This window comes from Lampetra planeri, chromosome 21, assembly GCF_965212315.1.
Source record: "Lampetra planeri chromosome 21, kcLamPlan1.2.h2, whole genome shotgun sequence".
Classification (NCBI taxonomy): Eukaryota; Metazoa; Chordata; class Hyperoartia; order Petromyzontiformes; family Petromyzontidae; genus Lampetra; species Lampetra planeri.
In genome coordinates, this window is record NC_136127.1 from 5,993,542 (window position 1) to 6,009,740 (window position 16,199).

Below are 16,199 nucleotides of genomic sequence, written 5' to 3' on the forward strand. Positions count from 1 at the left end.
TCTAAAAGCGCGCAATGCAGTGACCGTCTTTGTTCGATGGTAAGCCAAAAGCCGCTGCGAGGATGACCGGAATTTGCGTGATGATTTATGTTGCTTGACAAGATCAGCAAAGTATTGCGGTTCATTTGTGGCGAGCGCATTTTCAATCGGCTGCGGGATGAAGCCTTTTAAACACTGTGTCAGTTGTGGGAGTTGTTTGACCATACTTCACCATGCTGGTCAGTGCGGGTTGGTGAAGAGGAGGGCCAAGGCATGTTCAGATATCACTCTCCACTGATGATAACCGTAGCTGGGAACTAAAACTCGGGAAATGGGTTAAAAAACACTGCGCTAACCTTTCTGCTATTGCTCCCCCATTTTTTCAGGGGAGAGGCACCAACCTCTGGAGCCTGAGCGAGTCAAAGATGTGGGTGAAGAGAGAGTGGATTAGGATCAATGAGAGGATGAGGGAAATAAAAGAGATGGATCTGCTGAGGGAATCTAATTAGCTTATGGGAATGGCAAGGAGTCAGTCGGAGTTTTGGATGGAGAGAGGCAGAGATTACTGGCATGCGCCGAGGAGTGTAAAGATGAACTCTGTGTGTAGTGCGTTAATGCATTGCGCGTGCTGCATGACAAGGTGTCTCGGCCTCGCTATGCGCTGCGTTGCACCGCTAGCTGAGTAGTTAACCTCGTGTTCAATAAACCCTCGGAGCCAGGATGAACGTCCGACTCCAAACGTCATTTATTTATGTATTTTATGAGGTAAAATCGGTGAGAAAACACAGATACAGCATCTGTTATAACCCGGAAACACCAACACAATGAACACCACAGCACCAGAACATTGTCCCAGATAACATGTTTCCCAGCAATAGACCCTGGATGGACCAGGCCCCCACACTACCACTGAACAACTACACAAGAGCACAAGCCGCTGCGTTGCATAAAGGCACATCGTGTATTCATCACACTGCACCCCAAATGTACAGCATTACACATAACACTAAACTGTGGATGAGATACTTCGTCATCTTTACTCTCAGGATCGCAACATAGCCACCTGGGCACAAGTCTGACTCGACCTACTAAATCACAAGTAACATCCACAATAAGGAAAGTTGCAGGCTTCGTTGCTAACTAGGCCTCGTATTTACCACAACAACTTAACAGCATCATAAAGGCATTTACATCACTATAACGGTCATTCCAACATTCCAACAGCATTGCCAATATTATAAGAACATAAACAAACTTACAGACAATGCTTCTCAAAGTCTCACGATGGACAACTGCGTCTGGCTTCACTGGGACGCGATGTGTGCCGCCATCTTGAATTATAAGCGGGAATCTTAATTCACAACTTCCTGATCACGTGACCAAAACCAGCATCAAAAACAGGAAATTCCTGTGTACATACGCCTCCCCCCCCATCTGCCGTGAGGCAAAACTCCTGCCGTGAGGCAGAACACAAGGCCATGATCACCGCATTGCCAAGTTTGTTTCTGTGGTGCTCAGGTTGAGTCAAGGGGCGTTACACATTGGGGGAAATAAACCAAGACCATGAATGTATCTGGTTGGCTGGCCATGATGCGCAAACTGTGCCTTACACTGCTTAACTTTCGACTCGGCACACAGCAACGACATTTCCCAGAAGTCTGAGCAGGGGTCAACAATCAGCAGATAATCCCAGCCAGCATTGCTGCATAAGCTCCTGCTGACGATCTGCCAGGGTCATGTTGGCCTCTTGTGCAACATCATGGATTATTACTGCTCCACATGTGCATGCTCGTCACAGGCAGAACAGTCGCTGACCATTTTTTAGATCTCGCCTCGCATGTTTGGCTCGGATAGAGTGCTGCGTGCCTGCCTGGGGCATGCTTCTCCAGCGTGGTTCGAATGTGTACGTGCTAACACCTTCGGCCACAATGATTTGGATATAATGACCGGAGCTTACAGAATCCCATTCTGTACACTTAGTTTGTCTGCGAAGAACCAAATATTATCTGATAAATGATCGGCGTTTCGCCCTTCGTCTCTGGCCATCCATTCAGAACAATGGACATCGGTGCTTGCATACTTTCATCTCTCGCAGTGTGCTGCACGATCTGGCGCAACTGCTGGTCAGTGACATTCACACACTCCGCCTGATTGATTTGTGCTGTGTCGTTTTGCTCCCATTGCACGCTGCAAATTGTGTTTGGCTCAGGCACTACTCTGGACATCCCATCTGCTGGTGTATTTCTCATGAGTGTGTCGCTGATGTACATATCTGAGCCTGGCTTGTTGACGCTCTTGAAAAAAAGTCTGAAGCCTGAGGCTTTCATAGATAATTCCTAAATAATCCGAAAAAGTTACGTCATCAGGTACGTAACTTCCTAATTTACAGAGCTTGAAAGTGAGCAAAGTTTAAGCTTGGGTGTTTGTGAATAGGCACTGCACTACAACCCCACTGATTCCCACCTATGGGCATCTGTGTATATCTTCTAATATGTACACCTGGCCGCATGAGTCATTTCTAGGAATCGCGAGAGGTAAGTAATACGTAAAATGTGTGCAGATGTTTTCACATCGGTGCTCGGAGAGACAAATAAATAAGTCACTGTAGGCTCCACAAACTTGTCATCAAGCAGCTGGTCAGTATTACAAGGCCATCTCTCGTAGCAGTTGCCCCTATAGTCTAACTTGGTGCATTATAAACAAAGACTCCTTTGACTCTGTGCATGTCACATATCCCACGCTGAACGGGCAATTATCCTCCCAGCCGCTCATTGTTGCCGTCTGCAAGAACAGGGCCTAGAGATATTGTTGGGAGTCCACTTTTGAGCGATGGGGTATTCCGTGTATCCGTTGTTAGATGATAAACTCCATCACATGTTACACTTGTGTTGCGCTTTGTGGCACGAATGTTAAATATCTGCATAAAAAAATAAAGGAAATAAAAATTGTATTGAATAAAATGACCGTGTAATTGTGTACCTTTCATAACTTATATCAGCTATGCTTTGTACTTTGAAATGTGGAGTAGATACGCCGTCTTTTGAGAACAATTCTGAAATAGTTTTGCTTTAATGTAGCTTGTGTGATTTTTAAATCCTTTATATTAAGTTCGCTTGCTTGCTTGCGTGCTTGCTTGCGTACTTGCTTGCTTGCTTACGACCGTGCAAATCTTTCGGTCGTTTTTTAACCCACTTCCCGTGATCCCCCGTGATCCAATCGAGCTGACATTTTCCACACAGACTCGTTGTGCTAGACAATTAATGTTCGTGAAAAAAAAATTCCCCAAATTTTACACTTTTTAGGGAAAAAAAAATTATTTTACATATATTCAAATATAACTCATTCATGTCTTTGGCTGAACGTCACAGTATAAGAGCCCAGAGCGTAACACCTCCACAGGCCGTGGTGGAGTAGCGCAGTTGGTAACGCCCTTGCTTCCCATGCCAAAGGTCGCGGGATTGATCCCCGCGTCCTCCACAGGCGAATATATTTTTAAATCCTTTATATTAAGTTCGCTGCCACGCATATAAATGATTTATAGTGAAAAACTTTGTTTTTACGGGTTATACTTTTTATCATGCTTACAGCAGGCATCACCACCAGTCGCCTTGTCTGATGGATTCAATGACAATAGCTTCCTGGAATGGACGTACATACTGCTATGCTATGACCACCTCGTTTGATTTTTTATAAAGGGTATACAGAACTTTCAACTTGTTAAATCTAGATTTGAAGTTTTCGTGACTGCAGGGATCCATACTCTTTGGTTCTTACGGTAAAGTCACGTAGGTATAAAATAAAATAAATCACGACGTTTCGATTGCAACACAAGCAATCATCATCAGGTGAGAAAACCACAACACGAAATGTTCTTTGCTGAAGTGGGAGAGAGATGCCGTGGTAAGAGGTTATATAGGTAAGAGAGGGGGGAGGGTCAAGGGAGGGGGGTAGGGGGAGGGGGTAGGGGGAGGGGAGCGTTGCTTGGACACGATGAGGGGGCGACGTGAAGCTGGACGGGGGGGAAGTGGGCGGGGCTGGAAGTGGGAGACTGAGAGAGCTGGGGATGCGCGGGGGGTGCAACAACAACGCCAATGCAGCAACAATGCCAATGCAGCAGCAATGCCAATGCAGCAGCAATGCCAAACGCTGGGGATGCAATTCACTCGGAAAAATAGACTAGTGCCCGGCAAATTTAATGGAACAACCATAAAGCATTTAAGGTTTTACCTGGTTAATAACATCCTTCCAATGAAGCATATTTGTTCCATCATATTTACCGAAAGAACCAAAGGGTATGTTTCAACTTGTTAGTTTGACAATGACAATGACAGAAAAGGTTAGAGTGGTTAGCACACTGCTGTATTAGCCCGGCGACCTGAGTTCGATTTCTGGCCAAGGCGAACATCAGAGGCGACTGATATCTAAACCAATCCTGGGCTCCCCCACTTCACCAACCCACCCTGACTAGCAGGTGCAGTATGGTCAAGCACAGACTGGACTTACAAGCCAGAGGTCACCAGTTTGTTTTCCCAGTGAGGCAGTTAAAACAATCGACATTGTATTCAAACCACTGGCCTCTGTCCACCCAACATAATAGTTACACCGGTAAGTCGATCGGCAGACTGCATTTCGTGGGGAAAATTATGGACACTTCTACATCTTCCAAGAAATTTGGTCAGCGTTGAAGAAAATACCAAATACTCTCTAGGGGGGCTCTCTAGAGCTCCCTTTAGTGGAGGCCTTTCTGCCAACACTGGCATGAGCGTATTTAGTTCAGGGCAGCGCCCTTTACCTTTACATCATTGAAATCACTTCTTGGCAATGTTTTCCAAAAACGGAGTCAGGGCCACTCTGTGAGATGTTGTGTGTAGCTCTAAACTATGCAGGGCTGATGAATGGAGTTGGAATTGAAATGACGCTGGCAATATGGTGCACAAAAGAGTGGTTGTGCTATTATTGGGGTTTCGTAATTAAAATGACCCACGAGGATGTGGATTAATTTGATTTGAAGATAGCGAGGATCAGCGGCATACCCAGAAAATTATAAATTATTGGTGGGGGCGGGGGGTTGCATTCACACACCAGGACACGACTTTAATTAGATGGCACGGAAATTCATTCCATCCTGACCTCACACAAATGGCCTCTCTTCACTCGCTTCCAACTCGATGAGCACGGTTGGTTACGTACCGTGTAAAACAAGTTCAACATATATATTCCAGTTTCATATAGGATTCAGTTTAAAATCATATTGCGAACTTACAAAGCTCTGACTCCACCTTTCCCCCAGCCTACGTCAGAGACGCGCTGCACCCACACGTCCCCTTGATCGTCTTTAAGATCTGGGAATGCAGGTCGTCTCTGCGTTCCCAGCTCAAAGAGGTGGTCGACCGAGCAGCGTTCCATGTAGCAGCGGCCCCCACACTCTGGAACTCCCTTCCACGAGATTTCAGAATCCCCGAGTCTGTGGACAATTTAAAAACACGTCTGAACACGTGCGTACACACTTAATTTATTCAACTATTAGTCATTGCAAACAAATTACTGTTGGCATTCATTGTATCACTAGGGGTTGTTCGGGGGCGCCTGCGGCGCTCCTCACAACCATTTATAGCTTTCGGCCAGGAAAGTCACAAAAAAATTGCACATGAACGACGCATTCACGCAATCACCCGATGCTCCGTTTTGAAGTTTTAAAATGAAACATTTTTTAATTGTAATATGTTTTGAATTAGATCATTGTATTTCTTCATTAAAAGCTTATATTATTTTACATCTGGAAGACTTCATTGAAAAGGACATTTCGTGTGAATTTTCTCTCGTCGTTAAGGAGATGGCCTTGTTTGGGGTCCGGTTCGATGCGGACTTTCATCTGTTTGGGATTGCGGGATCGAGATGAGGCGACATAGAGCTGGCCGTGCCAGAAGACCGCCGTCTGCAGATCGATTCCAATGTAATCGAACGTCTGTCACCGCGCCCCCGTCGTTCATACAGGGGGCGCGTAAACTTGCAGCGCCCCCTGCATGAAAACGACGGAAAGTGCAGCGTTCATCACAGATAGATAAAGTTGTGCACTTATACAAGAGTATTATTGCATATGCTTAGTTTCATGAGTTATTTTTATGCTGAATGGTTGCTGCGATGTCTTGTGCAGCGATTTGAGATCTTCAATGAAAGGCACTTCATAAAAGGAGTTGTTATTATTACATTAAAATAACAGATGTGTGTATGTACGTGGTGTAAGAGTGTAAGGCAATGGCAATGTGGATTATGTCATCAAATGTATTTTCACGTCTGTCTCAAATCAACATGCGCTCAGGTTTCTCTCTTATTGTTTATCCAACTGTTGCAAACGTCGGACCGTGTTCTTTGGAATGAACGTTGATTCAATAATTATTCAAACGCCATTTGAGAATTCATTACATTTGACTAAAATGGCTGTATGACAGGCATCGCAAACACCGCACGTATGACCAAAGTACACGTGGGTTAAATTTGAATCACAGTTCCTATGATCACTGTTACATTGTTTTTATAGCTTTCTTTTGGTGAATTCGAAAACGTATGGTTTAGCCATGTTTCGATTTAAAGCTTTCGTGACTGCAGGGATTCATCTTCTTGGTTCTTTCGGTATAGTCACGTAGAAGGGAAATAATAAAATAATAAAAATAAAACATAATAAAATACAATTCTCACGACGTTTCGGCCACAACAGAAGCAGCCGTCCTCAGGTGAAGAACAGTGCTGTCGGAAAGACAGCGTCATTCAAAGACAGCGTCATTCAGACGCTGTCTTTCCGACAGCCCTGTTCTTCACCTGAGGACGGCTGCTTGCGTGAGAATTGTATTTTATTATGTTTCATGTTAATTCTTTTAGTATTTCCCTTCTACGTGACTTTTACCGAAAGAACCAAGAAGATTAACCATGTTTGTTTGTTGAAGTACAGAGTTAGCCTGATAACTTTCATCTAAATTGTCTTATGGTTGTTATTGTTTGACTTGCATCCCAACTGGGATTTTTGCACACAGCGTTGATATACGGTGTTTTTTCTGGAAGACTGTTGCTGTTTTTTCCTGGATGTTTCTGGTGCGCGTAGTCACTTTAAGATGTTCTTTGTTCATGTTTTGTTTGTTGCGGTTGCACCCGAGTCAAGAGCCGCATGGCTCACAGGGCTATACCTAATAAATGAAACTGAATGTGTGTGAATGTGCACAGACTCTACATGAACACATACACACCATATACACCCAGTAAATGTGGAATGTTGGGCCAACGTTGGTCCAACGGTTCCAACCACATGCCAACATTGGCCCATGTTTACTGGGCAGCAGTAGTAGCATTAATATATCGCTCGCAGATATATCAATACAAGATCAACTAACGTTTCTTCAAAGGTGACCAGAGAATGCTTTGTGTTATAATGGATAGCACACGTGTGTACTTTTTGGTCATACTTTATTCGTGTGCCAGCATGCCAGCAGGCATTTGGCTCAATCGCTTGGAATGCACGCGATCTCGTGAGAGCTCAGAAGCTAAGCAGAGTTGAGCGAGAATCGCCCCTTGGTTGTAGGACCACCCATGTGGGTTGTTATAGAGGCTGCTGCAGGGCAGCATAGGGCAATAGTGGGCAGCATAGGGCAATAAACGAACATCCATTGTTGTATTGTACTTCCGTGACCCCACATCGATGTTCCCCGCCGTCATCAACCTCCACTGACCAACGTGGTGAAGCACTGTCGAATGACCCCCATGACCCTCAACAGTGTGGATTAGGCCCTCATCCAGCAGTGGATTTACAACAAGAGCTTGCAGATGGACATGCCAGCATACTCGTACATATGCTCACTCTGTGCAAAGACAAAGTTAAAGATCCCCCGTGTAGCCTGTTGGGGCAAGTGCGGTCAGCGAGTAGCACCTATGAAGGCCGGACACGGCACACGAGGGGGTGGGTGGCCAGCACGACGCCCGGCCGCCTTTGTCTCCCCAGTGTGCGGTCTTTACTACACACCGCACCAGGTACTCATTTGAGGCCGAATCGACCTAGGGGAGGCCCATGACCGCTTCCCTCTATGCATGCACATGCCCATGCGCAGGTGTAATGTGTAACCAAGGGTCACCAAAAGGTGAACCCGAAGTAATTAAATAAATGCCACCGGTGAACCCGGAAATAAATAAATAAAGGCCGCTGTCTTCGCCAGCTGTCGGCTGGACAACATTGGAATGCGCGTGATTGGGATGATGTGTGGGTGGGGGGGTTGGTGCACGGTGCACCAATTGGCTTAGCGCCGAGCGTGTGCACCGGATTGGTTGAAGGAATTCGAAGGGGAGAAAAGTCCAGGAGAATGGGAAAGGCAAATGAGGGACCGTTGGAGGCGGTGATGCGAGAACGGATTGGAAGGGGGGGAGGGTGAGTCGCTGAAGAGTAGAACTGGGAGAAGCTTCTATGGCACAAGAGGGTCTACATTAGCCAATGAGAGGCATTTTTTTTTCGAAATCGGGGCAAAACACTCGACATTTTAGAGCCGCAATGCAATACACACATATACATACCTGGCGTCACGAAGCAGGCCGTACAGGGCCGCACGCGGCTTTGGAGCTGCAGGTTGGCCTACCCCTGTTCTAGAAGATTTAAGAAGGGACAGGGAAAAGGGAGATACAGATGGACGTGACCTGAGCATGGGCACACATGTGGAGACAAGCTACATACAAGTTATTGCATGTTTTACTGAAAGTAATAAAAAATAGATTCGCCTTCATCGGAATATCGATTTGTGTGGACTCCCTTTTAGGTACAACGGCATTAGGCCTGTTTGGGGTTTCTGCATGTGCGCATTTAGAGTACAGCATTTGTAAACTAAATATAAGAGTGCTGTCTAGAACCCCTCCACCATATCCCACCGATTATATTCATTCAAGTTAGCATCCACATTGGCTCCTTACTTGGCCCCAAAAACCTCGTCTTGTCTTCGTGGGTTTTGTGCACTGCACGATGGTATATTTTTAGATGCTGATGGTATAAGTAATTCATCAACCAGCAGTGCAATGAATGAACCACAGAATCGTCTTTAAAGCAGCAGTGTAAACCCTTTGCTCTGACCCTCATGCTTCGGTTTGATATGTGCGGCTCATTGTCAACACATTGCTATATAAAGGCCTCCCATGCTGCAAGGTTGCTTAGCTGCAAATAAATGGAATACAATTTTTGAGATTATTTTACATATCTATCAGATTGTTCAGTTCTTGTAAATATTTCCACAAGCAAAATTTCGTACAATAATGAACTCGTTTTTTTATAGAAGTTTAGTTTTTGTGTGTAAAAACCCATCAACAATTATATTTTTTGAATTTGTTCATCCCAACTGTAATAATCTACAGCTGTTCGTCAATTTACTGCTGGATGAAGGCATCTACACATCATGTAATCGTGGAGTTGTTTGACCATAACTTAGCGAACCTAGTCTGTGTGGGTTGGTGAAAGAGGGGGGGGGTGCGGGGAGCAGGAAACACATTCCTGCGGAGGGAGCTGGTAGGAGCGTTGGGTTGCTCGGTCAATGGCCAGGGTCAACGGCGGCGTGGTGTATTCCGTAAATATGCCCGACTGTGAGGGCGGGCACAAGCCGGCGTGAGTAGGTTAAACGTTGAGTTTTATAAGGGCACCACGGGGTGACCAGCCCCTCCCCACCCAGCCCCACCACTCCCATACCCCACCAGCCCCACCATCCCCACCCAGCCCCTCCCCACCCAGTCCCTATCCACCTTCTCCTCCCCACCCAGCCCCACCCTCCCCACCCAGCCCCTCCCCACCCTCCCCTCCCCACTCAGCCCCTCCCTCCCCACCCAGCCCTCTCTGCACAACGGACGGACGGACACAATAATCCCCTGTGGGCTGGTGTAACCAGGAGGTTCCTACCAGTATAATTTAGATATCATTGCCACTTCCATTAGCCACTGCCAGGAATCGTACACGGGCCACTAGCTTCATCGTTTAGTGCATGCCGCCGTGCCCCCCTCCCCCCTTCATCGAAATTAGGCACACTTATTTTTTGTGAGTATTCGTTTTGCTTTAATTGTTGAAAGTCTATGTAATGAACTGCTACAGCACAACCATGAAAATGGTCCTTGATTCACATTGCAGCTTTTGGCATTTTTATACCAAACTTTAAAATACATAGATTCTGAATAATCTCAGAATCGTTTGTGATATAACTTTTTTATTATTACTATTATGAAAATGTATCAAAATGCTTGAGGCTCAGAAAGGAACATTCTTGCTCGCTCCTCAAAAAGACATAGTGACAGTAATATGATTTAACAATGTTAATAATACTCTGGAAACAACTAATTAAAAACTAAATTGAAGTGGCATACATTAGCCTGAATTATTCAAACTATTGAAATATGCTGAGACACATTGCCTTAAGAGCCATAGATAGCTCGTAACCATTCAGTAAATGGTTATGTGTAGATATGATTGTGTTTGTAGGAGTGCGCACGTGATGAATGTTGTACAAGTGTGTGACTGTGCGTGTATTTCTACGTACATATGCGTGAGACCTAAAATGTGGTCTTTAATTTCTAATGATTCATAACAGTCGCAGTTTACAGATGCACACAGTATTAGCCCATGAGCCAGGATTAGGGAGGTTGTTCAGTATGACCTGGGGTGGAAATGACTACCATTATCCACTCTTTGCGAGTTTTTTATTTTAAAAAATTTCAGATTTTGGGTGAGGACAATTTTGGAACTTTTTGGATTTTCATTGTCTACTAATGTCTAATGTTTTTCGTGCTAACAATAATGACGTCCCCCAATGTCACACGATACCATAAAAGTGTGGAAGTGACGTCATATAAATGATGTTATATGACATAATTTCAGTGAAATTAGCATGTTAATTTATTTTACGTTAACATAGCCACCTCCGCGCGTTCGCCGTGGAGGTCTTGCTCTGATCTTACACTAACGGGCTAATTTCTCACATTAATATCACTAGCTCCGCCAACTTCGTTTATGACCCTTGGGCTACACCCATTTCAAACCTTTAAAACAGTCTGCCTCAGTAGCTTTCCTCTCTTTTTTCCTCCTGATAACGACCGCTTGCGTTGCGATCGAAACGTCGTCGTTTTTTGTTATTTTTTGTTATTTCCTTTGAACCTATCTACGTGACTTTACCGAAAGAACCAAAGAGTATGGATCCCTGCAGTCACGAAAACTTCAAATCTAGATTTTACCGAAAGACCAAAAGAATTTCGATTTAAAGCTTTCGTGACTGTATGGATTCATCTTCTTGGTTCTTTCGGTAAAGTCACGTAGAAGGAAAGTAATAAAATAATACAAATAAAACATAATAAAATAATTCTCACGACGTTTTGGCCACAACGCAAGCAGCCGTCTTCAGGTGGAGAACAAGTTCTTGACAGACCTGGTCTTCACCTGAGGACGGCTGCTTGCGTTGTGGCCGAAGCGTGGTGAGAATTATTTTATTATATTTTATTTTTATTATTTTATTACTTCCCTTCTACGTGACTTTACCGAAAGAACCAAGAAGAAAACCAAAAGAATATTTGTAAAATGTTATTCTCCGTTAAACATATTACAGTGTCCTTCTTTAACAATCTCTTTCGATTTAAAGCTATCACGGTGACCTTGCTTTGAGGCATATTTGTGATCTAAATATAAAATGACTTGAAAAAATCGTTGTTAGAATTGTGCCACCCTGGGTGGTACCAGTAAACCATTTTTGGGCCATTGGCTCAAGGGCATCCGTATTAGTGGTAGTAGTTACAGTTGTCAGTGTGCTGCCGTTTTGTGCAGTGTGGACATGGAGCGGATACATGCGTATGTTTGTGAATGCATGCATACGGGCACGTAGTGGGCTTTGTACTTGAATAGCAACCACCATAGCCTACGCATAAGGACTCTGAGACAAGCCACAATTTAATATATATTTAAGAACACCCGTATGATCATGTGCATTCATGTTTATGGGGGTCATTTGACGGGGAACACTCTGTCCCTTTGTTGTACCGTGGTATAAGTGTACATTCAGTATGATGTGGTAATTAAATTAAAATAATAGAGCACAGTGGGTGGCACAGCGGTCAGCCAACTGTATTATGAACCCAGAAATATGAGTTGGAATTCTTGCCACGGTTAACATCACTGCCAAGTGTCATGAAGTATGAACAAATAACCCATACAACCAATACAGCATTGGTGAGTCTTCAGCCATCAAATAACGATGAAGAGACCATGGCAGCAACCCTTGAAATGTAGTTTTTAAATAGAAACAAACAAGTAGGACATTACGTGTAATGCTCTTTCCGTATAACATGTTGGACAACACAACATTTTTAGATAAAAGCCCTCAACCAGATTATGAACCATTTTTTATTAAGCCTGCCAAAGCCACCGAGAGGGAAGGATTAACACTTAGTCTGGAACCTCTGAGCTTCTGGCGGATAATTAATTACTCACTGTGGTTCAGATTGCACAGAGGGCCTTTACGTGTGAATACTGCAACACGTTTGGCAGCATGGGTGGCTCAGATGTGGCCGTTGGTGACAAAAATGTGCCTGAAGGAGAGGGGGACTCAAGAGATATGTGCACCGATGATGGACAGAGGGAGGTAGAGTAAATGAAAAAGAAGTCGTGTAAAATGCTAGGGTGGATGTTTGTTCCCTCAAACCCTATGTAGATCTCTGTGGCCATGAAATATAAATCTAGAACTAAAACTGTGATAATGTGGTTCAAAATGTATTATTTTCACATTAAATTTCGATTTAAAGTTTTCGTGACTGCAGGGATTCATCTTCTTGGTTCTTTCGGTAAAGTCACGTAGAAGGGAAATAATAAAATAAAAAAAACATAATAAAATACAATTCTCACATTGTTTGTGATAATTTTTTTTTTCGTGGTTGTGAAAATCTACGTGGGTGGATGGGGACTCGCAGTGATGAATGCAATGTGCTATGAGCCCACAAACCCGAGTGTGATTTCGGACCATGGCTAACATCAGTGGTAAATGATATCTGAACCTGTGCTGCCCCCTTCCCGCCACCTTCATAAACATGCACTGACCAGCACGGTGACGTATAGTTAAATAACAACCAATGGACCAACAACATTGGCTTTTGGGTGGCCCCATTCAGTAATTAATAAAAAGGGCTGTAAATTAATGAATGAGTAACTCATTACTGTATACTTACATACATTTCGAGTGACCAGCAGTGTCATGAGCAAGAAACAACATGGGCCAGTCTTTGGCTGTTCGAAGTCTTTAGCACTTATTAAGTTAGAGCGTAGTGTATATGGACTTTTGAGTGCCGTGCCACTGTTTAGCACATCACTTGATGTTTAAATGCTCATAATAGCCATAATCTCTAATAATAAATCCTTTAATCCTATCCATTAGTCTATGAAATACAGCCAAGTACAGGCATTAGTGCTTACAAATACCAGCAGAAATAATGCTCGGTTATGCAGGGCTCAGCCTGGATTCCTATTAAGTGACCCGCTATATATAACTTCCAGTATAATATATAGTTCCCAGTACAGGCATGTAAGGCGAAATATTATACTGTATATGACTCCATGACCCTGGTGGGACAGAATATGGATCGTTTAAGGGTTAAAGGGACTAGATATGACTGCGCGTTTAAATATTTGATTTAATATACACTTGTATTTTTTTTCCTGAGATGAATTCAAGCATGCTATTTGCATCTTGTCTTGAGAGGAAGAATCCATCAACAATGTCACGGCGCAGCATCACTCTCTCTCTCTCTACGTCTCCTGAACATGTCTGCGCATGGCATTTTTCACTTACGGGAAATCCTACACGCGGCCTTTTTATCCTCGACACAGCAGGGGGTCACAACTTCCCATTCATTACGTTTATGGGACTATTGCATGGCAGTCAACTTACTAAAGTTTTACGACCTTGGGTAACACAGTACCAATTTCTGCTCCGGCCCATTGAATAGCACGAAAAGCCAATCCCCCCGTTTCTGCTGCTGTAGCATAGGAAAATATAGTTGGCAAACAGGGCATAGTTTTCCATAACAAGACGTAAACAATGGCAGAGTTTAAACAGAATGGATGCATTGCGCCAAACAAATGTGGTTGTGCGACGTCATCGGAAGAAGTGTGAACGTATACACACGATTTGATATACGCAGCAGTGCATTTTGGCACGTGTGTCGACGATTGCTCACGCAAACGAGCCACAATGGTTCTCACGCGTCACGAAATTGTCTGCAAAAGGGCCATTGTATGTTCAGGTGGAGAATTGTCAGTGATTGGCGCATTACTGTGATTAATGTCCGTTAATGAATGTTCGTTGTAGATTAATGAAACCGCTTGATGACCCGGGGAAAGCTCGCTTTTGGACCAAACTAGCAAGGAGAAATCCAGTAGTGTAATTGGTGTATGGATGAGGGTGACCGGGAAAATAAATTGATGCTGCTATTTCGGTGACCGTACACCAGTTAATCAAAAATCTATTGAAAACCTTTTTTTCTCTGAGCACGAGATCTTCTTAAAGGTCCCATAGGCATGTTGGTCAAATGTCAAACAGTTCCTTTTCATTAAGTTAAAAGGACCATTTCTTATATTTGTGATTGAATTAGCGAGGGAGATCAATTTCGTCTACTCGTATACAAAGGGGAACACAAACACAGGCAGAGAGGGTAGATACACCGGGGGGTTTGGGTCAAGATCTCAGTGGTTTTCAGGCTGCACCTCTTTCACGCACACACACACGTGCAGTATATAAAAGGTCAAAGCGCAGCCCTGAAATTGCTTGCTCGCGACGCTGCTAGCGGAAGAGACCTTCACTAGAGCAGTGGTTCTCAACCTTGTTTTGGCGACTGTGCCCCCGTCGTTGAATTTCGTTTCTACCCAACGTGCTTCTGAGAAATAAATGCATGAAAAATGAACAGAAATATTTTAACCAATTGTCCATTTTGTGAGGTTATCCTAACTAGCGAGTAACTGCAAGCGAATAAATGCAACGGACATTCTGCACGTGTGACATAATGTGTTCGTGCTCGATGGTTACTCTTGGAAACCGCATTGTTTACGATCAATGAGATTAGAAAGGTATTTTATATCGTTCTAGGTAACCACATGGATTGGACATTTCTCGTAGTTATCTTATATTGGCAGATTCATAAATGATTATTCACCAATGACTCTCATGCATGATATAATGTCACACATTTTTAAATCACCTCACGTACCCCCCTGGGACATTGCCACGTACCTCCATGGGCCCGCGCGTACCCCCGGTTGAGAAGCACTGCTCTAGAGGGAGCTCGAGAGGGCATTTCTACCTCTTCCAAGCTGACCAGATTCCTTGGAAGAGTTGGGAGTTACCCACAATTTATCCCACTACAAGCGACCTGCCGATCGCCTTGTGGTGTACACATTTATACTCCTGGGTCGACAGAGGCGATGGGATGAAAACAACAAAAACTTGCCCATTGTTTCAACTGCCAGTCTGGGAGATCCAACGGGCGACCTCAATATTGCAATTACATTGTGCTGACCACGCCACTCCTGAAGAAAGAAACATCCATGTTACCCTATATTAGTGCGGTTTGGGCTCGTAGCATAATTATCGAATCACGCCGCTTGAATGAGGTGGATCTCATTGCATGTTTTTTTCTAGCTAAGCAGGTTTAAGCCTAGAAAATGCGAGCACGGGTGACCACCATGCATAAAACAGGCGTTGCTGCTGCGAGGATATATTGCCAGCAGAGGGCAGTGTAGTGAATTCCATTGTAATTGAGGACGCTCCCCCGCCTTCACCAACCCACACTGGCCAGCGTGACTAAGAATGGTGAAATATTTCTCGCTTTGTTATCGGCGTTAGCGTCACACTCCACGGGATGCAAATTACTTGGTTCACTAATGAAAGTGATTTATTCCCGATGCAGTATTTGTAAAGCAATGCACAACTTTAGGCTCAGAATCTGTATTTAGACTGGAGGAATCCGATGAGCTATGAAGCTCTTTTTCACAGATGTCAAGTCTTTGCAGGACTGTAATTATTTTTGGCCGCCCAAATTATATATATAGATTTTAAATGTAAGTTTTAGGATTGTCGTAGGAGCATAATCAAACTCGATTAGTATAATCGTGATCACTCCACTGCTGGATGAACGACCTCCCTAACCCTTTGCCCATCTCTGGAAATAATCCACGCGAGCACTTC